The sequence below is a fragment of the Kogia breviceps genome, chromosome 2 (genome assembly GCF_026419965.1).
Source record: "Kogia breviceps isolate mKogBre1 chromosome 2, mKogBre1 haplotype 1, whole genome shotgun sequence".
Classification (NCBI taxonomy): Eukaryota; Metazoa; Chordata; class Mammalia; order Artiodactyla; family Physeteridae; genus Kogia; species Kogia breviceps.
The window spans coordinates 87,118,261-87,144,848 of record NC_081311.1 but is presented as its reverse complement, the minus strand read 5'-3'; the positions used below and the strand labels follow the sequence as shown (position 1 = coordinate 87,144,848).

Here is a 26,588-nt window from a genome sequence, read left to right as displayed (position 1 = left end):
CTTCTCTTAACTATTAAATTTCAAAAAATGATGTTAGATCAGTTACTAATAGAAAGAAGAGAAATATGTGTTGTGGTCATTAGCTACTGTTATGGATACATCAATACTACTTCAGAAGTTAAAACCTACTTAGTTAGAATTAGACAACTGGCTACGAAGTCTCTTAGTGCCAGTGCCAGTTCCAGACCAGCTTTCAGAATGACTCTCCGGAATTCCTAAGAGAATGAGATCTTTTCTAATATGAAATTTACAGTTGTTAACGCCTCCTATTTTAACTGGATTGCTTGCACAAAAATGGGGAACAAAGGGACTGAGATCTTAATTATACGAGTCTCACTAACAGGACTTAGTGTTGGGGTTAGGGCAGGGAGAGGGTTACGGTCAAGATTGGGGTACAGATACGTGCTAGAGGGAGTGTACAGGCCAGGGTATGGGTTATCGTTAGGGTAGGCCTCAGGGTTCAGGCTGCGGGTGAGGCTTAGGGTTTAGGGTAAGGGTTGGAGCTAGGGTTAGGGTTAGGCTCCTGGTGAGGCTTAGGGTCGAGATTGGGGTACGGATACGTGTTAGGGGGAGTGTACGTTCGTGGGCATGGCTGATCGTTAGGATAGGCCTCAGGGTTCAGGCTGCGGGTGAGGCTTAGGGTTCAGGGTCAGGGTTGGAGCTAGGGTTAGCGTTAGGCTCGTGGTGAAACTTCGGGTCCAGATTGGGGTACGGATATGTGTTAGGGGGAGTGTACGTTCCAGGGTACGGCTGATCGTTAGGGTAGGCCTCAGGGTTCAGGCTGCGGGTGAGGCTTAGGGTTCAGGGTCAGGGTTGGAGCTTCGGTTTGGGTTAGGCTCCTGGTGAGGCTTAGGGTCGAGATTGGGGTACGGATATGTGTTAGGGGGAGTGTACGTTCCAGGGTACGTCTGATCGTTAGGGTAGGACTCAGGGTTTAGGCTGCGGGTGAGGCTCAGTGTTCAGGCTCAGGGTGGGTGTTAGGGTTAGGCTCCTGGTGAGGCTTAGGTTAGAGATTGGGGTATGGATACGTGTTAGGGGGAGTGTACGTTCCAGGCTACGGGTGATAGTCAGGGTAGGCCTCCGGGTTCAGGATCTGGGTGAGGCTTAGTGTTCAGGGTCAGGGTTGGAGCTAGGGTTAGGGTTTAGCTCCTCGTGAGGCTTAGGGTCGAGATTGGGGTACGGATACGTGTTACGGGGACTGTACATTCCAGGGTATGGCTTATCGTTAGGGTAGGCCTCAGGTTTCAGGCTGCAGTTGAGGCTTAGGGTTCAGGGTCAGGGTTGGAGCTAGGGTCAGTGGTAGGGTCCTGGTGAGGCTTCGGGTCGAGATTGGGTTACGGATACGTGTTCGGGGGAGTGTTCGTTCCAGGGTATGGCTGGTAGTTAGGGTAGCCCTCAGGGTTCAGGCTGTGGGTGAGGCTTAGTGTTCAGGGTTATTGTTGGAGCTTGGGATAGGGTTAGGCTCCTGGTGAGGCTTAGGCTCGAAACTGGGGTACGGATACGTGTTAGGGGGAATGTAAGTTCCAGGATACGGGTGATCGTTAGGGTAGGCCTCAGGGTTCAGGCTGCGGGTTAGGCTTAGTTTTCAGGGTCAGGGTTGGAGCTATGGTCAGGGTTAGGGTCCTGGTGAGGCTTCAGGTCGAGATTGGGTTATGGATATGTGTTAGGGGGAGTGTACGTCCCAGGGTACGGCTGATCCTTAGGGTAGACCTCAGGGTTCAGGCTCCGGGTGAGGCTTAATGTTCAAGGTCAGGGTTGGAGCTCGGGTTAGGGTTAGGCTCCAGGTGAGGCTTCGGGTCGAGTTTGGGGTACGGATACGTGTAATGGGGAGTGTACATTCCAGGGTAAGGGTGATCGTTAGGGTAGGCCTCAGGGTTCAGGCTGTGGGTGAGGCTTACAGTTCAGGGTCAGGGTTGGAGCTAGGATTAGGGTGAGGCTCCTAGTGAGGCTTAGGCTCGAGATTGCGGTACGGATACGTGTTAGGGGGAGTATACCTTCCACGATATGGGTGATCGTTAGGGTAGGCCTCAGGGTTCAGGCTGTGGGTGAGGCTTTCGCTCAGGATATGGGTTGGAGCTAGGGTTAGGGTTAGGCTCCTGGTGAGGCTTAGGGTCGAGATTGGGGCACTGATAGGTGTTAGGGGGAGTGTATGTTCCAGGGTATGGCTGATGGTTAGGGTAGGCCTCAGTGTTCAGGCTGTGGGTGAGGCTTAGGGTTCAGGGTCAGGGTCGGAGCTAGGGTTAGGGTTAGGCTCCTGGTGAGGCTTCGGGTAGAGATTGGGGTACGGATACGTGTTAGGGGGAGTGTCCGTTCCAGGGTACGGTCGAACGTTAGGGTAGGGCTCAGGGTTCAGGCTGCGTGTGAGCCTTAGGTTTCAGGATCAGGGTTGGAGCTAGCGTCAGGGTTAGGGTCCTGTTGAGACTACCGGTCGATATTGGTGTACGGATACGTTTTAGGGAGAGTGTCCGTTCCAGGGTACGGCTGATCGTTAGGGTAGGCCTCAGGGTTCAGGCTGCAGGTGAAGCTCAGTGTTCAGGGTCATTGTTGGAACACGGGATAGGGTTAGGCTCCTGGTGAGGCTTCGGGTCGAGATTGGGTTACGGATACGTGTTAGGGGGAGTTTATTTTCCAGGGTACTGCTGATTGTTAGGGTAGGCCTCAGGGTTCAGGCTGCAGGTGTGGCTTAGGGTTCAGGGTCAGGGTTGGGGGTATAGTTAGGGTTAGGCTCCTGGTGAGGCTTCGGGTAGAGATTGGGGTACGGATACGTGTTAGGGGGAGTGTACGTTCCAGGGTATGGTCGATCGTTAGGGTAGGCCTTAGGGTTCAGGCTGCGTGTGAGCCTTAGGGTTCAGGATCAGGGTTGGAGCTAGGGTCAGGGTTAGGGTCCTGGTGAGGCTTCGGGTCGAGTTTTGTTTACGGATACGTGTTAGGGGAAGTGTACGTTCCAGGGTACGGCTGCTAGTTAGGCTAGCCCTCAGGGATCAGGCTGCGGGTGAGGCTTAGTGTTCAGGGTCATTGTTGGAGCTCGGGATAGGGTTAGGCTCCTGGTGAGGATTAGGTTCGAGACTGGGGTACGGATACGTGTTAGGGGAAGTGTACGTTCCAGGGTACGGGTGATCGTTAGGATAGGCCTCAGGGTTCAGGCTGCGTGTGAGGCTTAGAGTTCAGGGTCAGGGTTGGAGCTAGGGTCAGGGTTAGGGTCCTCGTGAGTTTTCGGGTCGAGATTGGTGTACGGATACATTTTAGGGATAATGTACATTCCAGGCTACGGCTGATCGTTAGGGTAGGCCTCAGGGTTCAGGCTGCGAGTGAGGCTTAGGCTTCAGGGTCAGGGTTGGAGCTAGGATCAGGGTTAGGTTCCTGGTGAGGCTTCGGGGAGAGATTTGGTTACGGATACGTATTAGGGGGAGTGTACCTTCCAGGATACGGCTGATCGTTAGGGTAGGCCTCAGGGTTCAGGCTGCGGGTTAGGCTTAGGTTTCAGGGTCATTGTTGGAGCACGGGATAGGGTTAGGCTCCTGGTGAGGCTTCGGGTCGAGATTGGGTTACGGATACGTGTTAGGGGGAGTGTACGTTCCAGGATATGGGTGATCGTTAGGGTAGGCCTCAGTGTTCAGGCTGCGGGGGAGTCTTAGGATTCAGGGTCAGGGTTGGAGCTAGGGTTAGTGTTATGCTCCTGGTAAAGCTTAGTGTTGAGATTGGTGTACGGATATGTGTTAGGGGGAGTGTACGTTCCAGGGTACGGCTGATCATTAGGGTAGGCCTCAGGGTTCAGGCTGCAGGTGAGGCTTACAGTTCAGGGTCAGGGTTGGAAGTATAGTTAGGATTAGGCTCCTGGTGAGGCTTCGGGTAGAGATTGGGGTACGGATACGTGTTAGGGGGAGTGTACGTTCCAGGATACGGGTGATCGTTAGGGTACGCCTCAACGTTCAGTTTGCGGGTGAGGCTTAGTGTTCAGGGTCAGGGTTGGAGCTAAGGTCAGGGTTAGGGTCCTGGTGAGTTTTCGGGTCGAGATTGGTGTACGGATACGTTTTAGGGATAATGTACGTTCCAGGGTACGGCTGATCGTTAGGGTAGGCCTCAGGGTTCAGGCTGCGGGTGAGGCTTAGGCTTCAGGGTCAGGGTTGGAGCTAGGGTCAGGGTTAGGTTCCTGGTGAGGCTTCGGGGAGAGATTTGGTTACGGATACGTGTTAGGGGGAGTGTACCTTCCAGGATATGGGTGATCGTTAGGGTAGGCCTCAGGGTTCAGGCTGCGGGTGAGGCTTAGTGTTCAGTGTCAGGGTGGGAGCTAGCGTTAGGGGTAGGTTACTGGTGAGGCTTCGGCTCGATATTGGGGTACGGATACGTGTAATGGGGCGTGTACATTCCAGGGTACGTGTGATCGTTAGGGTAGGCCTCAGGGTTCAGGCTGCGGGTGAGGCTAACTGTTCAAGGTCAGGGTTGGAGCTACGGTTAGGGTTCGGCTCCTGGTGAGGCTTAGGGTCGAGATTGTGGTACGGATACATGTTAGGGAGAGTGTCCGTTCCAGGGTACGGCTTATCGTTCGGGTAGGCCTCAGGATTCAGGCTGCGGGTGAGGCTTTGGTTACGCGGTCGGGGTTGGAGCTAGGGTCAGGGTTAGGCTCCAGGTGAGGTTTCGCTCGAGATTGGGGTACGCACAGTGTCTTCTCAGGTGAGAGGCTCAGCTGTGGGTGTTCTGGGTGGAATGGTGGCTCAGTTGTTTAATGTAAAACGCAGCTCCTTTCTGTTCTCATTATTGGCTGTTAAAACTATACATCTCCTCAGCAGCTAGAGGGAACAGAGTTCTCTAAAACCCCTTCAGCATTTATTGTTTGTAGTCTTTTGGCTGACGGTAGTTAACTTGGGTGAGTTGAAAGCTCTTTGTAGGTTAGAGGCGTCTGATAATTCCTGATGTTGAGCTTTTCTCCATTTTCCTTTTTTTGATAAAGAGTGAGTAAAACTTACCTCTTCATACTATCTCTTTGACACGTGTGCCTGCTTTGAATGTTTTTGGACACTGCCTAGCTCAGGACATTTTTTTTGAGGGCAGGTGTCTTTTAGAGGCCCGAGTCCTTGTGAATGTTAAGTGACCCATAGCTATGCGTTTAAAGCCGCTCTTGCGGGAAACGGCCACAAGGCGGCAGCATTTCTCCATTTCCAACTCTGGGTTTTCCTGCAACAGAGGCTTCCTGGAAATTGTGTTAGTAGGCTGCAAATTAGAGTGCAGTGTGCCAGGGCAAACGCCCAAGAGCTTATATCTCCTTACTTCTTGTGTGTTTTTTAAAATTTAATTGTTATCTAGTATCACAGCCAAGTGGATAAAAAATTGTGGTGTGTGTTCTAGGTGTACAGCATCTGGTTCATTATATGTATGTATCGATCTATTCATCTTTGGATCCTTTCCCGTGTAGGTTATTACAGAGTGTTGAGTCGACCTCTCTTGGTATTCCTTAGGTATTTTGTGATTCTATATTTCATATGTCACTACATGTCTGTAAACCCCCATATCCAAATTCACACATTCCTTACACCTTCCCACTTGGTCAAGCATAGTTGGTTTGCTGAATCTATGCACGGCCTTCTCTTGGAAATGACTTCATGGGTATCAATGTTTAAGTAACAACTATAAGTGATGTCATAGGATATTTATATTTCGGTTTCTTTCGTACTTCCTTTTGGGTGATTGTCTCTAGATCCTTCGACGGTGGTGCCAGCGGCACTGTTCCATGCTTTTCCGTGGCTCATATTCCATTGTGTACATGGGCCCCTTCTTCTTGGTGCATTGTTCTCTTGATGGACATTTGGGTTTCTTCCAAGTCTTGGCTATGGTACATGCTGCTGCAGTGCAGGATGGCCAGCCTGTGTCTTTTGGATTTTGGTCTACTCGGGAGATAGGCCCATCAGTGGGCCTACCCGATTACATGTTAGCTCAATTTTTACCTTTCAACGCACCTCCACTGTGTTCTCACTACTAGCTGTTACCAGGTTACGTCCCAGCGGCAGCTAGAGGGCACAGAGTTCTCTAAAACACCTTGAGCATTAGTTCTTTGTAGACTCTGTGGCTGATGATCATTCGGACGACTGTGGGTGAACGTTTTTGTCGACTGGATTTGCATGGCTTTATTAATTCCTGACGTTGAGCATTTTTCCATGCCCTTTTGTTTATCACAAGAGAAAGAAAGAAAGAGAAGACAAAATGTGTGCAAAATATGCCTCTTGAAATTGTCGTTTTGAAATGTGCATGTCTTTTGAGTTTTTTCCCTCGATTTACGACCCAAGAATTGTTTTTGAGGGCAGGTGTCATTTATAGGCCTGCAATGATTTTGAATATCAAGTGACCATTAGCACTGGGTTTAAAGCTGCTGTTTTGAGAAACGGCCACAAGGCGGCAGCAGGTCTCCTTTACCAAACCTGGTTACTAGGGCAACAGAGCCTCTGTGGAAGTCCTATTCTAGGTTGTCAATTAGAATGGAATGTGCCAGGAAAAAGCCCCTTAAGTTTGTGTCTCACTGCTTACTTGTTCGTCTTTTAATTTAATGTTCAATTTTTCTCACACCAAGGTTGATTACAGTGTTTTGCTTGTTGTAGGTGTGAAAGATGTGGCTCTTTTACACATAAACATGTATCTAGTCTTCTTTGGATCCTTTTCCCATGTAGCTTATGACACAATGTTGAGTACTCTTCTCTTGGTGTTCCGTAGGCCTTTGGTGATTATGTAGTTCACCTGTGTTTGTATATCTCTCTTAAACCCAATTTCCTAATGTACACAATTCTCACACCTGTCCATGGGTGAACCATAAATCTCTTTATTGCATCTGTGATTGCCTTTCTCTGTGGAAATATCTTAGGTGATGTCAATTTTTAGGGAACACCTATAAGTGATATCGTAGGATATGTATCTTTCGCTCTGTGACTTACTGCAAGGTGCGTGATTAACTCTAGCCTCACCTATGGTGCTGTTGATGGCATTGTTTCATTTTTATTCCTTGGCTAATATTCCGTCTGTACAGGTCCCTGTTCTTCTTTGTCCACTCATCTGTTGATGGACTTTCTGGTTGCTTCCATGTCCTGGCTATTGTAATACTCCTGCAATGCAGATTTGCCTGCCTGTGTCTTTCCACTTCTGTCTTCTTAGGTTATAGGCCCAGGAGTGGGCCTGCTGGATCATGTCGTAAGTCAGTGTTTACCTTGTAAAGGCACCTCCATTCTGTTCCCATTAGTGCCTCTTACCAGGTGAAGTCCTGTGGCGACCATTGCCCTCTGAGGAAGGCGCCACTCAGACCCTCATAGGCCTCAGGGCCCGACTGTACTCTCCTTGGTATGCCTCCTGGACTTTATGGTATGAACATAAAAAAGGAGATGGTCTTTGGCCAAATCGCTCCAGGGACCTGCTCAGTTACTGGGAGTCCCTGGTTGTTCCCTAAAGCTAGGAAAAGCAACCCTGGAGGGGAAATTGGTGCCTTTGAGGGAGAAGCCGAGAAGCCAACCAACCAGCTGATGCTGATAAGGTGTGACCAAGCCGGGAAGCCAACCAACCAGCTGATGCCGATAAGGCGTGACGAAGCAAATTCCCTGCTTTAGGGGTATATATATGGCTATGCTTTGTTATTAAACTTGCCTTGCAACCGTCAGTTGCTTGTGCCCTTCTGATCCCATACCTTGGTGCGTTCAGTTCCCTACCCCCTCTCGTCGGTTGTTGCTACACTTTGAGGACCCGCCGCGGCTGGCGGCAAAGTCCCACTTAACCTAGAGGGTATGCACTTCTCCACAACCCCTTCAGCATGAATGCGTTGGTAGTTTTGTTGCTGATGGTTCTTCTGACTGGTGTGAGCCGATACCTCTGTGGTTGGATTTGCATGCGTCTCATAAAGCCTCGAAATTGAGCTTTCAGGGATGTCCTTTTTTTCTTCAAACTGTGTGTGTAGCTTACCTCATCACATTCTTTTCTTGAAGTATGTGCCACATTTTGAAATATTTTGGCCAGTACCTCCCTCTAGACATTTTGAGGGCCGGTTTCATCGACAGCCCTCCAGAACTTGTGCACATGAGGTGACCATTAGCACGGGTTTTCAAGCTGCTGTTGCAGGTAACGGCCAGAGGGCTGCAGCATTCCTGCGTTTCCCACTCTGGTAACTAGTGAAACAGACCTTCCTGCCAGTGGTGTTCCTCGGTTATCAAGTACGGTGGAATGTGTCTGGAGGAATCCCCAAAAGCTGATGTCTCGTTACTTATATCTGTTTTTAAAATGGAATTTCTACTTTTCACTGGAGTACTATTCCATCGTGTACACGGACCACTTCTCCTTTCTGCATTCCTCTGTGGATGGACATTTTCATTGCTTCCAAGTGTTGGCTACGGTAAACATTGCTGGATTGCAGGATTGCCAGCCCGTGTCTTTTTGATTCTCATCCTCTCAGGTGATAGACCCAGCAGTGGGTATGCTTGATTGAACGGTCGCTCAATGTTTACCCTTTCCAGGCAACTCCACTGTGTTTTCCTTAGGGGCTCTTACCACGTCCCGCTTAGAACCGAGGGTACGCATTTCTTCACCACCCCTTCAGCATTTATTGTTTGCAGAAGTTTTGCTGATGGCCATTCTGAGTGGTGTGACCTGATAGGTTTTTGTAGCGTGTATTTGCGTGTCTTTAATAATACCGAATTCAGCATTTTTCCACGCCTTTTTTTATTCTGTTAAACAAAAACAGAAAAAGAAACTGTGAGTACAATAAACCTCTTGAAATTGTCTTCTTGGAAGGTTGCCCTCTTTTGAATTTTTGGGTCGATTTTCTACCCCAGAATATTTTTTTTGGAGGGCAGGTGTCATTGACAAGCCTCCAATGTGTGTGAATATTGAGTGACCATTAGCACTGACTTTAAAGCTGCTGCTGTGGGAAACGGCCACAAGGCGTCAGCATTGCTACATTCCCACATCTGGTTACTAGGGCAGCAGAGCCCTTCTGGAAGTCCTGTTCCCAGGTTGTAAATTAGAATGGAATGTGCCAGGAAGAAACCCCAGAAGTTTATGTCACATTACTTCTTGTTCGCTCTTTTAATTCTTTTGATCGCGGTAATGATTAGAATATTGTTGGTCCTATGTGTACACAATCTGGTTCGTTTGTACGTTTTGTATATATATACACATATACACACACACACACACACACATATATATATATATATATATATATATATATATACATATTCTTGTACAGATCCTCTTCCCACGTAAATTATTGCAGAGTGACCTGGTGACCTCCCTTGCTATATGGTCGGTCTCTTTGATATATGTATTTGTACACACGGTGACACGAATCTTAATTTATCCATTCCCCCCACCTTTCATTTTACATAAGCTTAGTTTGTTTTCCAAGTGTGTGAGTGTCTTTCTTTGTGGAAATATGTTCATTTGTGTCAGCTGTTAGATAACGCCTATAAGTGATGTCATACGGTATGTCTTTTGCTTTCTGACTTAACTCATGTTCGGTGATTATCTCTAGGCTCATCTATGGTGCCTCAAAGAGCAGTGTCTCCTTGTTTTCCATGGCTGAGAGTCCACTGTGTCCACGGACCAGCTCTTCTTATCCATTCATCTGTTGATGGACATTTTGGTTGCTTCGGTGTCTTGGCTACTGTGAAAACTCGTGGAGTGCAGCTCTTGCAGCCTGTGTCTTCTCAGGTGAGAGGCTCAGCTGTGGGTGTTCTGGGTGGAATGGGGGCTCAGTTGTTTAATGTAAAACGCAGCTCCTTTCTGTTCTCATTATTGGCTGTTACAACTATACATCTCCTCAGCAGCTAGAGGGAACAGAGTTCTCTAAAACCCCTTCAGCATTTATTGTTTGTAGTCTTTTGGCTGACGGTAGTTAACTTGGGTGAGTTGAAAGCTCTTTGTAGGTTAGAGGAGTCTGATAATTCCTGATGTTGAGCTTTTCTCCATTTTCCTTTTTTTGATAAAGAGTGAGTAAAACTTACCTCTTCATACTATCTCTTTGACACGTGTGCCTGCTTTGAATGTTTTTGGACACTGCCTAGCTCAGGACATTTTTTTTGAGGGCAGGTGTCTTTTAGAGGCCCGAGTCCTTGTGAATGTTAAGTGACCCATAGCTATGCGTTTAAAGCCGCTCTTGCGGGAAACGGCCACAAGGCGGCAGCATTTCTCCATTTCCAACTCTGGGTTTTCCTGCAACAGAGGCTTCCTGGAAATTGTGTTAGTAGGCTGCAAATTAGAGTGCAGTGTGCCAGGGCAAACGCCCAAGAGCTTATATCTCCTTACTTCTTGTGTGTTTTTTAAAATTTAATTGTTATCTAGTATCACAGCCAAGTGGATAAAAAATTGTGGTGTGTGTTCTAGGTGTACAGCATCTGGTTCATTATATGTATGTATCGATCTATTCATCTTTGGATCCTTTCCCGTGTAGGTTATTACAGAGTGTTGAGTCGACCTCTCTTGGTATTCCTTAGGTATTTTGTGATTCTATATTTCATATGTGTCACTACATGTCTGTAAACCCCCATATCCAAATTCACACATTCCTTACACCTTCCCACTTGGTCAAGCATAGTTGGTTTGCTGAATCTATGCACGGCCTTCTCTTGGAAATGACTTCATGGGTATCAATGTTTAAGTAACAACTATAAGTGATGTCATAGGATATTTATATTTCGGTTTCTTTCGTACTTCCTTTTGGGTGATTGTCTCTAGATCCTTCGACGGTGGTGCCAGCGGCACTGTTCCATGCTTTTCCGTGGCTCATATTCCATTGTGTACATGGGCCCCTTCTTCTTGGTGCATTGTTCTCTTGATGGACATTTGGGTTTCTTCCAAGTCTTGGCTATGGTACATGCTGCTGCAGTGCAGGATGGCCAGCCTGTGTCTTTTGGATTTTGGTCTACTCGGGAGATAGGCCCATCAGTGGGCCTACCCGATTACATGTTAGCTCAATTTTTACCTTTCAACGCACCTCCACTGTGTTCTCACTACTAGCTGTTACCAGGTTACGTCCCAGCGGCAGCTAGAGGGCACAGAGTTCTCTAAAACACCTTGAGCATTAGTTCTTTGTAGACTCTGTGGCTGATGATCATTCGGACGACTGTGGGTGAACGTTTTTGTCGACTGGATTTGCATGGCTTTATTAATTCCTGACGTTGAGCATTTTTCCATGCCCTTTTGTTTATCACAAGAGAAAGAAAGAAAGAGAAGACAAAATGTGTGCAAAATATGCCTCTTGAAATTGTCGTTTTGAAATGTGCATGTCTTTTGAGTTTTTTCCCTCGATTTACGACCCAAGAATTGTTTTTGAGGGCAGGTGTCATTTATAGGCCTGCAATGATTTTGAATATCAAGTGACCATTAGCACTGGGTTTAAAGCTGCTGTTTTGAGAAACGGCCACAAGGCGGCAGCAGGTCTCCTTTACCAAACCTGGTTACTAGGGCAACAGAGCCTCCGTGGAAGTCCTATTCTAGGTTGTCAATTAGAATGGAATGTGCCAGGAAAAAGCCCCTTAAGTTTGTGTCTCACTGCTTACTTGTTCGTCTTTTAATTTAATGTTCAATTTTTCTCACACCAAGGTTGATTACAGTGTTTTGCTTGTTGTAGGTGTGAAAGATGTGGCTCTTTTACACATAAACATGTATCTAGTCTTCTTTGGATCCTTTTCCCATGTAGCTTATGACACAATGTTGAGTACTCTTCTCTTGGTGTTCCGTAGGCCTTTGGTGATTATGTAGTTCACCTGTGTTTGTATATCTCTCTTAAACCCAATTTCCTAATGTACACAATTCTCACACCTGTCCATGGGTGAACCATAAATCTCTTTATTGCATCTGTGATTGCCTTTCTCTGTGGAAATATCTTAGGTGATGTCAATTTTTAGGGAACACCTATAAGTGATATCGTAGGATATGTATCTTTCGCTCTGTGACTTACTGCAAGGTGCGTGATTAACTCTAGCCTCACCTATGGTGCTGTTGATGGCATTGTTTCATTTTTATTCCTTGGCTAATATTCCGTCTGTACAGGTCCCTGTTCTTCTTTGTCCACTCATCTGTTGATGGACTTTCTGGTTGCTTCCATGTCCTGGCTATTGTAATACTCCTGCAATGCAGATTTGCCTGCCTGTGTCTTTCCACTTCTGTCTTCTTAGGTTATAGGCCCAGGAGTGGGCCTGCTGGATCATGTCGTAAGTCAGTGTTTACCTTGTAAAGGCACCTCCATTCTGTTCCCATTAGTGCCTCTTACCAGGTGAAGTCCTGTGGCGACCATTGCCCTCTGAGGAAGGCGCCACTCAGACCCTCATAGGCCTCAGGGCCCGACTGTACTCTCCTTGGTATGCCTCCTGGACTTTATGGTATGAACATAAAAAAGGAGATGGTCTTTGGCCAAATCGCTCCAGGGACCTGCTCAGTTACTGGGAGTCCCTGGTTGTTCCCTAAAGCTAGGAAAAGCAACCCTGGAGGGGAAATTGGTGCCTTTGAGGGAGAAGCCGAGAAGCCAACCAACCAGCTGATGCTGATAAGGTGTGACCAAGCCGGGAAGCCAACCAACCAGCTGATGCCGATAAGGCGTGACGAAGCAAATTCCCTGCTTTAGGGGTATATATATGGCTATGCTTTGTTATTAAACTTGCCTTGCAACCGTCAGTTGCTTGTGCCCTTCTGACCCCATACCTTGGTGCGTTCAGTTCCCTACCCCCTCTCGTCGGTTGTTGCTACACTTTGAGGACCCGCCGCGGCTGGCGGCAAAGTCCCACTTAACCTAGAGGGTATGCACTTCTCCACAACCCCTTCAGCATGAATGGTTGGTAGTTTTGTTGCTGATGGTTCTTCTGACTGGTGTGAGCCGATACCTCTGTGGTTGGATTTGCATGCGTCTCATAAAGCCTCGAAATTGAGCTTTCAGGGATGTCCTTTTTTTCTTCAAACTGTGTGTGTAGCTTACCTCATCACATTCTTTTCTTGAAGTATGTGCCACATTTTGAAATATTTTGGCCAGTACCTCCCTCTAGACATTTTGAGGGCCGGTTTCATCGACAGCCCTCCAGAACTTGTGCACATGAGGTGACCATTAGCACGGGTTTTCAAGCTGCTGTTGCAGGTAACGGCCAGAGGGCTGCAGCATTCCTGCGTTTCCCACTCTGGTAACTAGTGAAACAGACCTTCCTGCCAGTGGTGTTCCTCGGTTATCAAGTACGGTGGAATGTGTCTGGAGAAATCCCCCAAAGCTGATGTCTCGTTACTTATATCTGTTTTTAAAATGGAATTTCTACTTTTCACTGGAGTACTATTCCATCGTGTACACGGACCACTTCTCCTTTCTGCATTCCTCTGTGGATGGACATTTTCATTGCTTCCAAGTGTTGGCTACGGTAAACATTGCTGGATTGCAGGATTGCCAGCCCGTGTCTTTTTGATTCTCATCCTCTCAGGTGATAGACCCAGCAGTGGGTATGCTTGATTGAACGGTCGCTCAATGTTTACCCTTTCCAGGCAACTCCACTGTGTTTTCCTTAGGGGCTCTTACCACGTCCCGCTTAGAACCGAGGGTACGCATTTCTTCACCACCCCTTCAGCATTTATTGTTTGCAGAAGTTTTGCTGATGGCCATTCTGAGTGGTGTGACCTGATAGGTTTTTGTAGCGTGTATTTGCGTGTCTTTAATAATACCGAATTCAGCATTTTTCCACGCCTTTTTTTATTCTGTTAAACAAAAACAGAAAAAGAAACTGTGAGTACAATAAACCTCTTGAAATTGTCTTCTTGGAAGGTTGCCCTCTTTTGAATTTTTGGGTCGATTTTCTACCCCAGAATATTTTTTTTGGAGGGCAGGTGTCATTGACAAGCCTCCAATGTGTGTGAATATTGAGTGACCATTAGCACTGACTTTAAAGCTGCTGCTGTGGGAAACGGCCACAAGGCGTCAGCATTGCTACATTCCCACATCTGGTTACTAGGGCAGCAGAGCCCTTCTGGAAGTCCTGTTCCCAGGTTGTAAATTAGAATGGAATGTGCCAGGAAGAAACCCCAGAAGTTTATGTCACATTACTTCTTGTTCGCTCTTTTAATTCTTTTGATCGCGGTAATGATTAGAATATTGTTGGTCCTATGTGTACACAATCTGGTTCGTTTGTACGTTTTGTATATATATACACATATACACACACACACACACACACATATATATATATATATATATATATATATATATATATATATATATACATATTCTTGTACAGATCCTCTTCCCACGTAAATTATTGCAGAGTGACCTGGTGACCTCCCTTGCTATATGGTCGGTCTCTTTGATATATGTATTTGTACACACGGTGACACGAATCTTAATTTATCCATTCCCCCCACCTTTCATTTTACATAAGCTTAGTTTGTTTTCCAAGTGTGTGAGTGTCTTTCTTTGTGGAAATATGTTCATTTGTGTCAGCTGTTAGATAACGCCTATAAGTGATGTCATACGGTATGTCTTTTGCTTTCTGACTTAACTCATGTTCGGTGATTATCTCTAGGCTCATCTATGGTGCCTCAAAGAGCAGTGTCTCCTTGTTTTCCATGGCTGAGAGTCCACTGTGTCCACGGACCAGCTCTTCTTATCCATTCATCTGTTGATGGACATTTTGGTTGCTTCGGTGTCTTGGCTACTGTGAAAACTCGTGGAGTGCAGCTCTTGCAGCCTGTGTCTTCTCAGGTGAGAGGCTCAGCTGTGGGTGTTCTGGGTGGAATGGGGGCTCAGTTGTTTAATGTAAAACGCAGCTCCTTTCTGTTCTCATTATTGGCTGTTACAACTATACATCTCCTCAGCAGCTAGAGGGAACAGAGTTCTCTAAAACCCCTTCAGCATTTATTGTTTGTAGTCTTTTGGCTGACGGTAGTTAACTTGGGTGAGTTGAAAGCTCTTTGTAGGTTAGAGGAGTCTGATAATTCCTGATGTTGAGCTTTTCTCCATTTTCCTTTTTTTGATAAAGAGTGAGTAAAACTTACCTCTTCATACTATCTCTTTGACACGTGTGCCTGCTTTGAATGTTTTTGGACACTGCCTAGCTCAGGACATTTTTTTTGAGGGCAGGTGTCTTTTAGAGGCCCGAGTCCTTGTGAATGTTAAGTGACCCATAGCTATGCGTTTAAAGCCGCTCTTGCGGGAAACGGCCACAAGGCGGCAGCATTTCTCCATTTCCAACTCTGGGTTTTCCTGCAACAGAGGCTTCCTGGAAATTGTGTTAGTAGGCTGCAAATTAGAGTGCAGTGTGCCAGGGCAAACGCCCAAGAGCTTATATCTCCTTACTTCTTGTGTGTTTTTTAAAATTTAATTGTTATCTAGTATCACAGCCAAGTGGATAAAAAATTGTGGTGTGTGTTCTAGGTGTACAGCATCTGGTTCATTATATGTATGTATCGATCTATTCATCTTTGGATCCTTTCCCGTGTAGGTTATTACAGAGTGTTGAGTCGACCTCTCTTGGTATTCCTTAGGTATTTTGTGATTCTATATTTCATATGTGTCACTACATGTCTGTAAACCCCCATATCCAAATTCACACATTCCTTACACCTTCCCACTTGGTCAAGCATAGTTGGTTTGCTGAATCTATGCACGGCCTTCTCTTGGAAATGACTTCATGGGTATCAATGTTTAAGTAACAACTATAAGTGATGTCATAGGATATTTATATTTCGGTTTCTTTCGTACTTCCTTTTGGGTGATTGTCTCTAGATCCTTCGACGGTGGTGCCAGCGGCACTGTTCCATGCTTTTCCGTGGCTCATATTCCATTGTGTACATGGGCCCCTTCTTCTTGGTGCATTGTTCTCTTGATGGACATTTGGGTTTCTTCCAAGTCTTGGCTATGGTACATGCTGCTGCAGTGCAGGATGGCCAGCCTGTGTCTTTTGGATTTTGGTCTACTCGGGAGATAGGCCCATCAGTGGGCCTACCCGATTACATGTTAGCTCAATTTTTACCTTTCAACGCACCTCCACTGTGTTCTCACTACTAGCTGTTACCAGGTTACGTCCCAGCGGCAGCTAGAGGGCACAGAGTTCTCTAAAACACCTTGAGCATTAGTTCTTTGTAGACTCTGTGGCTGATGATCATTCGGACGACTGTGGGTGAACGTTTTTGTCGACTGGATTTGCATGGCTTTATTAATTCCTGACGTTGAGCATTTTTCCATGCCCTTTTGTTTATCACAAGAGAAAGAAAGAAAGAGAAGACAAAATGTGTGCAAAATATGCCTCTTGAAATTGTCGTTTTGAAATGTGCATGTCTTTTGAGTTTTTTCCCTCGATTTACGACCCAAGAATTGTTTTTGAGGGCAGGTGTCATTTATAGGCCTGCAATGATTTTGAATATCAAGTGACCATTAGCACTGGGTTTAAAGCTGCTGTTTTGAGAAACGGCCACAAGGCGGCAGCAGGTCTCCTTTACCAAACCTGGTTACTAGGGCAACAGAGCCTCCGTGGAAGTCCTATTCTAGGTTGTCAATTAGAATGGAATGTGCCAGGAAAAAGCCCCTTAAGTTTGTGTCTCACTGCTTACTTGTTCGTCTTTTAATTTAATGTTCAATTTTTCTCACACCAAGGTTGATTACAGTGTTTTGCTTGTTGTAGGTGTGAAAGATGTGGCTCTTTTACACATAAACATGTATCTAGTCTTCTTTGGATCCTTTTCCCATGTAGCTTATGACACAATGTTGAGTACTCTTCTCTTGGTGTTCCGTAGGCCTTTGGTGATTATGTAGTTCACCTGTGTTTGTATATCTCTCTTAAACCCAATTTCCTAATGTACACAATTCTCACACCTGTCCATGGGTGAACCATAAATCTCTTTATTGCATCTGTGATTGCCTTTCTCTGTGGAAATATCTTAGGTGATGTCAATTTTTAGGGAACACCTATAAGTGATATCGTAGGATATGTATCTTTCGCTCTGTGACTTACTGCAAGGTGCGTGATTAACTCTAGCCTCACCTATGGTGCTGTTGATGGCATTGTTTCATTTTTATTCCTTGGCTAATATTCCGTCTGTACAGGTCCCTGTTCTTCTTTGTCCACTCATCTGTTGATGGACTTTCTGGTTGCTTCCATGTCCTGGCTATTGTAATACTCCTGCAATGCAGATTTGCCTGCCTGTGTCTTTCCACTTCTGTCTTCTTAGGTTATAGGCCCAGGAGTGGGCCTGCTGGATCATGTCGTAAGTCAGTGTTTACCTTGTAAAGGCACCTCCATTCTGTTCCCATTAGTGCCTCTTACCAGGTGAAGTCCTGTGGCGACCATTGCCCTCTGAGGAAGGCGCCACTCAGACCCTCATAGGCCTCAGGGCCCGACTGTACTCTCCTTGGTATGCCTCCTGGACTTTATGGTATGAACATAAAAAAGGAGATGGTCTTTGGCCAAATCGCTCCAGGGACCTGCTCAGTTACTGGGAGTCCCTGGTTGTTCCCTAAAGCTAGGAAAAGCAACCCTGGAGGGGAAATTGGTGCCTTTGAGGGAGAAGCCGAGAAGCCAACCAACCAGCTGATGCTGATAAGGTGTGACCAAGCCGGGAAGCCAACCAACCAGCTGATGCCGATAAGGCGTGACGAAGCAAATTCCCTGCTTTAGGGGTATATATATGGCTATGCTTTGTTATTAAACTTGCCTTGCAACCGTCAGTTGCTTGTGCCCTTCTGACCCCATACCTTGGTGCGTTCAGTTCCCTACCCCCTCTCGTCGGTTGTTGCTACACTTTGAGGACCCGCCGCGGCTGGCGGCAAAGTCCCACTTAACCTAGAGGGTATGCACTTCTCCACAACCCCTTCAGCATGAATGGTTGGTAGTTTTGTTGCTGATGGTTCTTCTGACTGGTGTGAGCCGATACCTCTGTGGTTGGATTTGCATGCGTCTCATAAAGCCTCGAAATTGAGCTTTCAGGGATGTCCTTTTTTTCTTCAAACTGTGTGTGTAGCTTACCTCATCACATTCTTTTCTTGAAGTATGTGCCACATTTTGAAATATTTTGGCCAGTACCTCCCTCTAGACATTTTGAGGGCAGGTTTCATCGACAGCCCTCCAGTACTTGTGCACATGAAGTGACCATTAGCACGGGTTTTCAAGCTGCTGTTGCAGGTAACGGCCAGAGGGCTGCAGCATTCCTGCGTTTCCCACTCTGGTAACTAGTGAAACAGACCTTCCTGCCAGTGGTGTTCCTCGGTTATCAAGTACGGTGGAATGTGTCTGGAGAAATCCCCCAAAGCTGATGTCTCGTTACTTATATCTGTTTTTAAAATGGAATTTCTACTTTTCACTGGAGTACTATTCCATCGTGTACACGGACCACTTCTCCTTTCTGCATTCCTCTGTGGATGGACATTTTCATTGCTTCCAAGTGTTGGCTACGGTAAACATTGCTGGATTGCAGGATTGCCAGCCCGTGTCTTTTTGATTCTCATCCTCTCAGGTGATAGACCCAGCAGTGGGTATGCTTGATTGAACGGTCGCTCAATGTTTACCCTTTCCAGGCAACTCCACTGTGTTTTCCTTAGGGGCTCTTACCACGTCCCGCTTAGAACCGAGGGTACGCATTTCTTCACCACCCCTTCAGCATTTATTGTTTGCAGAAGTTTTGCTGATGGCCATTCTGAGTGGTGTGACCTGATAGGTTTTTGTAGCGTGTATTTGCGTGTCTTTAATAATACCGAATTCAGCATTTTTCCACGCCTTTTTTTATTCTGTTAAACAAAAACAGAAAAAGAAACTGTGAGTACAATAAACCTCTTGAAATTGTCTTCTTGGAAGGTTGCCCTCTTTTGAATTTTTGGGTCGATTTTCTACCCCAGAATATTTTTCTTGGAGGGCAGGTGTCATTGACAAGCCTCCAATGTGTGTGAATATTGAGTGACCATTAGCACTGACTTTAAAGCTGCTGCTGTGGGAAACGGCCACAAGGCGTCAGCATTGCTACATTCCCACATCTGGTTACTAGGGCAGCAGAGCCCTTCTGGAAGTCCTGTTCCCAGGTTGTAAATTAGAATGGAATGTGCCAGGAAGAAACCCCAGAAGTTTATGTCACATTACTTCTTGTTCGCTCTTTTAATTCTTTTGATCGCGGTAATGATTAGAATATTGTTGGTCCTATGTGTACACAATCTGGTTCGTTTGTACGTTTTGTATATATATACACATATACACACACACACACACACACATATATATATATATATATATATATATATATATATATATATACATATTCTTGTACAGATCCTCTTCCCACGTAAATTATTGCAGAGTGACCTGGTGACCTCCCTTGCTATATGGTCGGTCTCTTTGATATATGTATTTGTACACACGGTGACACGAATCTTAATTTATCCATTCCCCCCACCTTTCATTTTACATAAGCTTAGTTTGTTTTCCAAGTGTGTGAGTGTCTTTCTTTGTGGAAATATGTTCATTTGTGTCAGCTGTTAGATAACGCCTATAAGTGATGTCATACGGTATGTCTTTTGCTTTCTGACTTAACTCATGTTCGGTGATTATCTCTAGGCTCATCTATGGTGCCTCAAAGAGCAGTGTCTCCTTGTTTTCCATGGCTGAGAGTCCACTGTGTCCACGGACCAGCTCTTCTTATCCATTCATCTGTTGATGGACATTTTGGTTGCTTCGGTGTCTTGGCTACTGTGAAAACTCGTGGAGTGCAGCTCTTGCAGCCTGTGTCTTCTCAGGTGAGAGGCTCAGCTGTGGGTGTTCTGGGTGGAATGGTGGCTCAGTTGTTTAATGTAAAACGCAGCTCCTTTCTGTTCTCATTATTGGCTGTTACAACTATACATCTCCTCAGCAGCTAGAGGGAACAGAGTTCTCTAAAACCCCTTCAGCATTTATTGTTTGTAGTCTTTTGGCTGACGGTAGTTAACTTGGGTGAGTTGAAAGCTCTTTGTAGGTTAGAGGAGTCTGATAATTCCTGATGTTGAGCTTTTCTCCATTTTCCTTTTTTTGATAAAGAGTGAGTAAAACTTACCTCTTCATACTATCTCTTTGACACGTGTGCCTGCTTTGAATGTTTTTGGACACTGCCTAGCTCAGGACATTTTTTTTGAGGGCAGGTGTCTTTTAGAGGCCCGAGTCCTTGTGAATGTTAAGTGACCCATAGCTATGCGTTTAAAGCCGCTCTTGCGGGAAACGGCCACAAGGCGGCAGCATTTCTCCATTTCCAACTCTGGGTTTTCCTGCAACAGAGGCTTCCTGGAAATTGTGTTAGTAGGCTGCAAATTAGAGTGCAGTGTGCCAGGGCAAACGCCCAAGAGCTTATATCTCCTTACTTCTTGTGTGTTTTTTAAAATTTAATTGTTATCTAGTATCACAGCCAAGTGGATAAAAAATTGTGGTGTGTGTTCTAGGTGTACAGCATCTGGTTCATTATATGTATGTATCGATCTATTCATCTTTGGATCCTTTCCCGTGTAGGTTATTACAGAGTGTTGAGTCGACCTCTCTTGGTATTCCTTAGGTATTTTGTGATTCTATATTTCATATGTGTCACTACATGTCTGTAAACCCCCATATCCAAATTCACACATTCCTTACACCTTCCCACTTGGTCAAGCATAGTTGGTTTGCTGAATCTATGCACGGCCTTCTCTTGGAAATGACTTCATGGGTATCAATGTTTAAGTAACAACTATAAGTGATGTCATAGGATATTTATATTTCGGTTTCTTTCGTACTTCCTTTTGGGTGATTGTCTCTAGATCCTTCGACGGTGGTGCCAGCGGCACTGTTCCATGCTTTTCCGTGGCTCATATTCCATTGTGTACATGGGCCCCTTCTTCTTGGTGCATTGTTCTCTTGATGGACATTTGGGTTTCTTCCAAGTCTTGGCTATGGTACATGCTGCTGCAGTGCAGGATGGCCAGCCTGTGTCTTTTGGATTTTGGTCTACTCGGGAGATAGGCCCATCAGTGGGCCTACCCGATTACATGTTAGCTCAATTTTTACCTTTCAACGCACCTCCACTGTGTTCTCACTACTAGCTGTTACCAGGTTACGTCCCAGCGGCAGCTAGAGGGCACAGAGTTCTCTAAAACACCTTGAGCATTAGTTCTTTGTAGACTCTGTGGCTGATGATCATTCGGACGACTGTGGGTGAACGTTTTTGTCGACTGGATTTGCATGGCTTTATTAATTCCTGACGTTGAGCATTTTTCCATGCCCTTTTGTTTATCACAAGAGAAAGAAAGAAAGAGAAGACAAAATGTGTGCAAAATATGCCTCTTGAAATTGTCGTTTTGAAATGTGCATGTCTTTTGAGTTTTTTCCCTCGATTTACGACCCAAGAATTGTTTTTGAGGGCAGGTGTCATTTATAGGCCTGCAATGATTTTGAATATCAAGTGACCATTAGCACTGGGTTTAAAGCTGCTGTTTTGAGAAACGGCCACAAGGCGGCAGCAGGTCTCCTTTACCAAACCTGGTTACTAGGGCAACAGAGCCTCCGTGGAAGTCCTATTCTAGGTTGTCAATTAGAATGGAATGTGCCAGGAAAAAGCCCCTTAAGTTTGTGTCTCACTGCTTACTTGTTCGTCTTTTAATTTAATGTTCAATTTTTCTCACACCAAGGTTGATTACAGTGTTTTGCTTGTTGTAGGTGTGAAAGATGTGGCTCTTTTACACATAAACATGTATCTAGTCTTCTTTGGATCCTTTTCCCATGTAGCTTATGACACAATGTTGAGTACTCTTCTCTTGGTGTTCCGTAGGCCTTTGGTGATTATGTAGTTCACCTGTGTTTGTATATCTCTCTTAAACCCAATTTCCTAATGTACACAATTCTCACACCTGTCCATGGGTGAACCATAAATCTCTTTATTGCATCTGTGATTGCCTTTCTCTGTGGAAATATCTTAGGTGATGTCAATTTTTAGGGAACACCTATAAGTGATATCGTAGGATATGTATCTTTCGCTCTGTGACTTACTGCAAGGTGCGTGATTAACTCTAGCCTCACCTATGGTGCTGTTGATGGCATTGTTTCATTTTTATTCCTTGGCTAATATTCCGTCTGTACAGGTCCCTGTTCTTCTTTGTCCACTCATCTGTTGATGGACTTTCTGGTTGCTTCCATGTCCTGGCTATTGTAATACTCCTGCAATGCAGATTTGCCTGCCTGTGTCTTTCCACTTCTGTCTTCTTAGGTTATAGGCCCAGGAGTGGGCCTGCTGGATCATGTCGTAAGTCAGTGTTTACCTTGTAAAGGCACCTCCATTCTGTTCCCATTAGTGCCTCTTACCAGGTGAAGTCCTGTGGCGACCATTGCCCTCTGAGGAAGGCGCCACTCAGACCCTCATAGGCCTCAGGGCCCGACTGTACTCTCCTTGGTATGCCTCCTGGACTTTATGGTATGAACATAAAAAAGGAGATGGTCTTTGGCCAAATCGCTCCAGGGACCTGCTCAGTTACTGGGAGTCCCTGGTTGTTCCCTAAAGCTAGGAAAAGCAACCCTGGAGGGGAAATTGGTGCCTTTGAGGGAGAAGCCGAGAAGCCAACCAACCAGCTGATGCTGATAAGGTGTGACCAAGCCGGGAAGCCAACCAACCAGCTGATGCCGATAAGGCGTGACGAAGCAAATTCCCTGCTTTAGGGGTATATATATGGCTATGCTTTGTTATTAAACTTGCCTTGCAACCGTCAGTTGCTTGTGCCCTTCTGACCCCATACCTTGGTGCGTTCAGTTCCCTACCCCCTCTCGTCGGTTGTTGCTACACTTTGAGGACCCGCCGCGGCTGGCGGCAAAGTCCCACTTAACCTAGAGGGTATGCACTTCTCCACAACCCCTTCAGCATGAATGGTTGGTAGTTTTGTTGCTGATGGTTCTTCTGACTGGTGTGAGCCGATACCTCTGTGGTTGGATTTGCATGCGTCTCATAAAGCCTCGAAATTGAGCTTTCAGGGATGTCCTTTTTTTCTTCAAACTGTGTGTGTAGCTTACCTCATCACATTCTTTTCTTGAAGTATGTGCCACATTTTGAAATATTTTGGCCAGTACCTCCCTCTAGACATTTTGAGGGCAGGTTTCATCGACAGCCCTCCAGTACTTGTGCACATGAAGTGACCATTAGCACGGGTTTTCAAGCTGCTGTTGCAGGTAACGGCCAGAGGGCTGCAGCATTCCTGCGTTTCCCACTCTGGTAACTAGTGAAACAGACCTTCCTGCCAGTGGTGTTCCTCGGTTATCAAGTACGGTGGAATGTGTCTGGAGAAATCCCCCAAAGCTGATGTCTCGTTACTTATATCTGTTTTTAAAATGGAATTTCTACTTTTCACTGGAGTACTATTCCATCGTGTACACGGACCACTTCTCCTTTCTGCATTCCTCTGTGGATGGACATTTTCATTGCTTCCAAGTGTTGGCTACGGTAAACATTGCTGGATTGCAGGATTGCCAGCCCGTGTCTTTTTGATTCTCATCCTCTCAGGTGATAGACCCAGCAGTGGGTATGCTTGATTGAACGGTCGCTCAATGTTTACCCTTTCCAGGCAACTCCACTGTGTTTTCCTTAGGGGCTCTTACCACGTCCCGCTTAGAACCGAGGGTACGCATTTCTTCACCACCCCTTCAGCATTTATTGTTTGCAGAAGTTTTGCTGATGGCCATTCTGAGTGGTGTGACCTGATAGGTTTTTGTAGCGTGTATTTGCGTGTCTTTAATAATACCGAATTCAGCATTTTTCCACGCCTTTTTTTATTCTGTTAAACAAAAACAGAAAAAGAAACTGTGAGTACAATAAACCTCTTGAAATTGTCTTCTTGGAAGGTTGCCCTCTTTTGAATTTTTGGGTCGATTTTCTACCCCAGAATATTTTTTTTGGAGGGCAGGTGTCATTGACAAGCCTCCAATGTGTGTGAATATTGAGTGACCATTAGCACTGACTTTAAAGCTGCTGCTGTGGGAAACGGCCACAAGGCGTCAGCATTGCTACATTCCCACATCTGGTTACTAGGGCAGCAGAGCCCTTCTGGAAGTCCTGTTCCCAGGTTGTAAATTAGAATGGAATGTGCCAGGAAGAAACCCCAGAAGTTTATGTCACATTACTTCTTGTTCGCTCTTTTAATTCTTTTGATCGCGGTAATGATTAGAATATTGTTGGTCCTATGTGTACACAATCTGGTTCGTTTGTACGTTTTGTATATATATACACATATACACACACACACACACACACATATATATATATATATATATATATATATATATATATATATATATACATATTCTTGTACAGATCCTCTTCCCACGTAAATTATTGCAGAGTGACCTGGTGACCTCCCTTGCTATATGGTTGGTCTCTTTGATATATGTATTTGTACACACGGTGACACGAATCTTAATTTATCCATTCCCCCCACCTTTCATTTTACATAAGCTTAGTTTGTTTTCCAAGTGTGTGAGTGTCTTTCTTTGTGGAAATATGTTCATTTGTGTCAGCTGTTAGATAACGCCTATAAGTGATGTCATACGGTATGTCTTTTGCTTTCTGACTTAACTCATGTTCGGTGATTATCTCTAGGCTCATCTATGGTGCCTCAAAGAGCAGTGTCTCCTTGTTTTCCATGGCTGAGAGTCCACTGTGTCCACGGACCAGCTCTTCTTATCCATTCATCTGTTGATGGACATTTTGGTTGCTTCGGTGTCTTGGCTACTGTGAAAACTCGTGGAGTGCAGCTCTTGCAGCCTGTGTCTTCTCAGGTGAGAGGCTCAGCTGTGGGTGTTCTGGGTGGAATGGTGGCTCAGTTGTTTAATGTAAAACGCAGCTCCTTTCTGTTCTCATTATTGGCTGTTACAACTATACATCTCCTCAGCAGCTAGAGGGAACAGAGTTCTCTAAAACCCCTTCAGCATTTATTGTTTGTAGTCTTTTGGCTGACGGTAGTTAACTTGGGTGAGTTGAAAGCTCTTTGTAGGTTAGAGGAGTCTGATAATTCCTGATGTTGAGCTTTTCTCCATTTTCCTTTTTTTGATAAAGAGTGAGTAAAACTTACCTCTTCATACTATCTCTTTGACACGTGTGCCTGCTTTGAATGTTTTTGGACACTGCCTAGCTCAGGACATTTTTTTTGAGGGCAGGTGTCTTTTAGAGGCCCGAGTCCTTGTGAATGTTAAGTGACCCATAGCTATGCGTTTAAAGCCGCTCTTGCGGGAAACGGCCACAAGGCGGCAGCATTTCTCCATTTCCAACTCTGGGTTTTCCTGCAACAGAGGCTTCCTGGAAATTGTGTTAGTAGGCTGCAAATTAGAGTGCAGTGTGCCAGGGCAAACGCCCAAGAGCTTATATCTCCTTACTTCTTGTGTGTTTTTTAAAATTTAATTGTTATCTAGTATCACAGCCAAGTGGATAAAAAATTGTGGTGTGTGTTCTAGGTGTACAGCATCTGGTTCATTATATGTATGTATCGATCTATTCATCTTTGGATCCTTTCCCGTGTAGGTTATTACAGAGTGTTGAGTCGACCTCTCTTGGTATTCCTTAGGTATTTTGTGATTCTATATTTCATATGTGTCACTACATGTCTGTAAACCCCCATATCCAAATTCACACATTCCTTACACCTTCCCACTTGGTCAAGCATAGTTGGTTTGCTGAATCTATGCACGGCCTTCTCTTGGAAATGACTTCATGGGTATCAATGTTTAAGTAACAACTATAAGTGATGTCATAGGATATTTATATTTCGGTTTCTTTCGTACTTCCTTTTGGGTGATTGTCTCTAGATCCTTCGACGGTGGTGCCAGCGGCACTGTTCCATGCTTTTCCGTGGCTCATATTCCATTGTGTACATGGGCCCCTTCTTCTTGGTGCATTGTTCTCTTGATGGACATTTGGGTTTCTTCCAAGTCTTGGCTATGGTACATGCTGCTGCAGTGCAGGATGGCCAGCCTGTGTCTTTTGGATTTTGGTCTACTCGGGAGATAGGCCCATCAGTGGGCCTACCCGATTACATGTTAGCTCAATTTTTACCTTTCAACGCACCTCCACTGTGTTCTCACTACTAGCTGTTACCAGGTTACGTCCCAGCGGCAGCTAGAGGGCACAGAGTTCTCTAAAACACCTTGAGCATTAGTTCTTTGTAGACTCTGTGGCTGATGATCATTCGGACGACTGTGGGTGAACGTTTTTGTCGACTGGATTTGCATGGCTTTATTAATTCCTGACGTTGAGCATTTTTCCATGCCCTTTTGTTTATCACAAGAGAAAGAAAGAAAGAGAAGACAAAATGTGTGCAAAATATGCCTCTTGAAATTGTCGTTTTGAAATGTGCATGTCTTTTGAGTTTTTTCCCTCGATTTACGACCCAAGAATTGTTTTTGAGGGCAGGTGTCATTTATAGGCCTGCAATGATTTTGAATATCAAGTGACCATTAGCACTGGGTTTAAAGCTGCTGTTTTGAGAAACGGCCACAAGGCGGCAGCAGGTCTCCTTTACCAAACCTGGTTACTAGGGCAACAGAGCCTCCGTGGAAGTCCTATTCTAGGTTGTCAATTAGAATGGAATGTGCCAGGAAAAAGCCCCTTAAGTTTGTGTCTCACTGCTTACTTGTTCGTCTTTTAATTTA

General features: G+C 45.5%; 1 long non-coding RNA gene across 1 annotated transcript in view; it reads left to right on the top strand.

The window, feature by feature from the left end:
• LOC136793698 (uncharacterized) overlaps positions 1-26,588 on the top strand; it is a 70,103-nt gene that overhangs the window by 193 nt on the left and 43,322 nt on the right. Inside the window, exons 2-5 of the long non-coding RNA XR_010839314.1 lie at positions 9,497-9,675; positions 14,514-14,692; positions 19,527-19,705; positions 24,544-24,722. This is a non-coding gene — a long non-coding RNA (uncharacterized lncRNA). The remainder of the gene's footprint in view (positions 1-9,496; positions 9,676-14,513; positions 14,693-19,526; positions 19,706-24,543; positions 24,723-26,588) is intronic.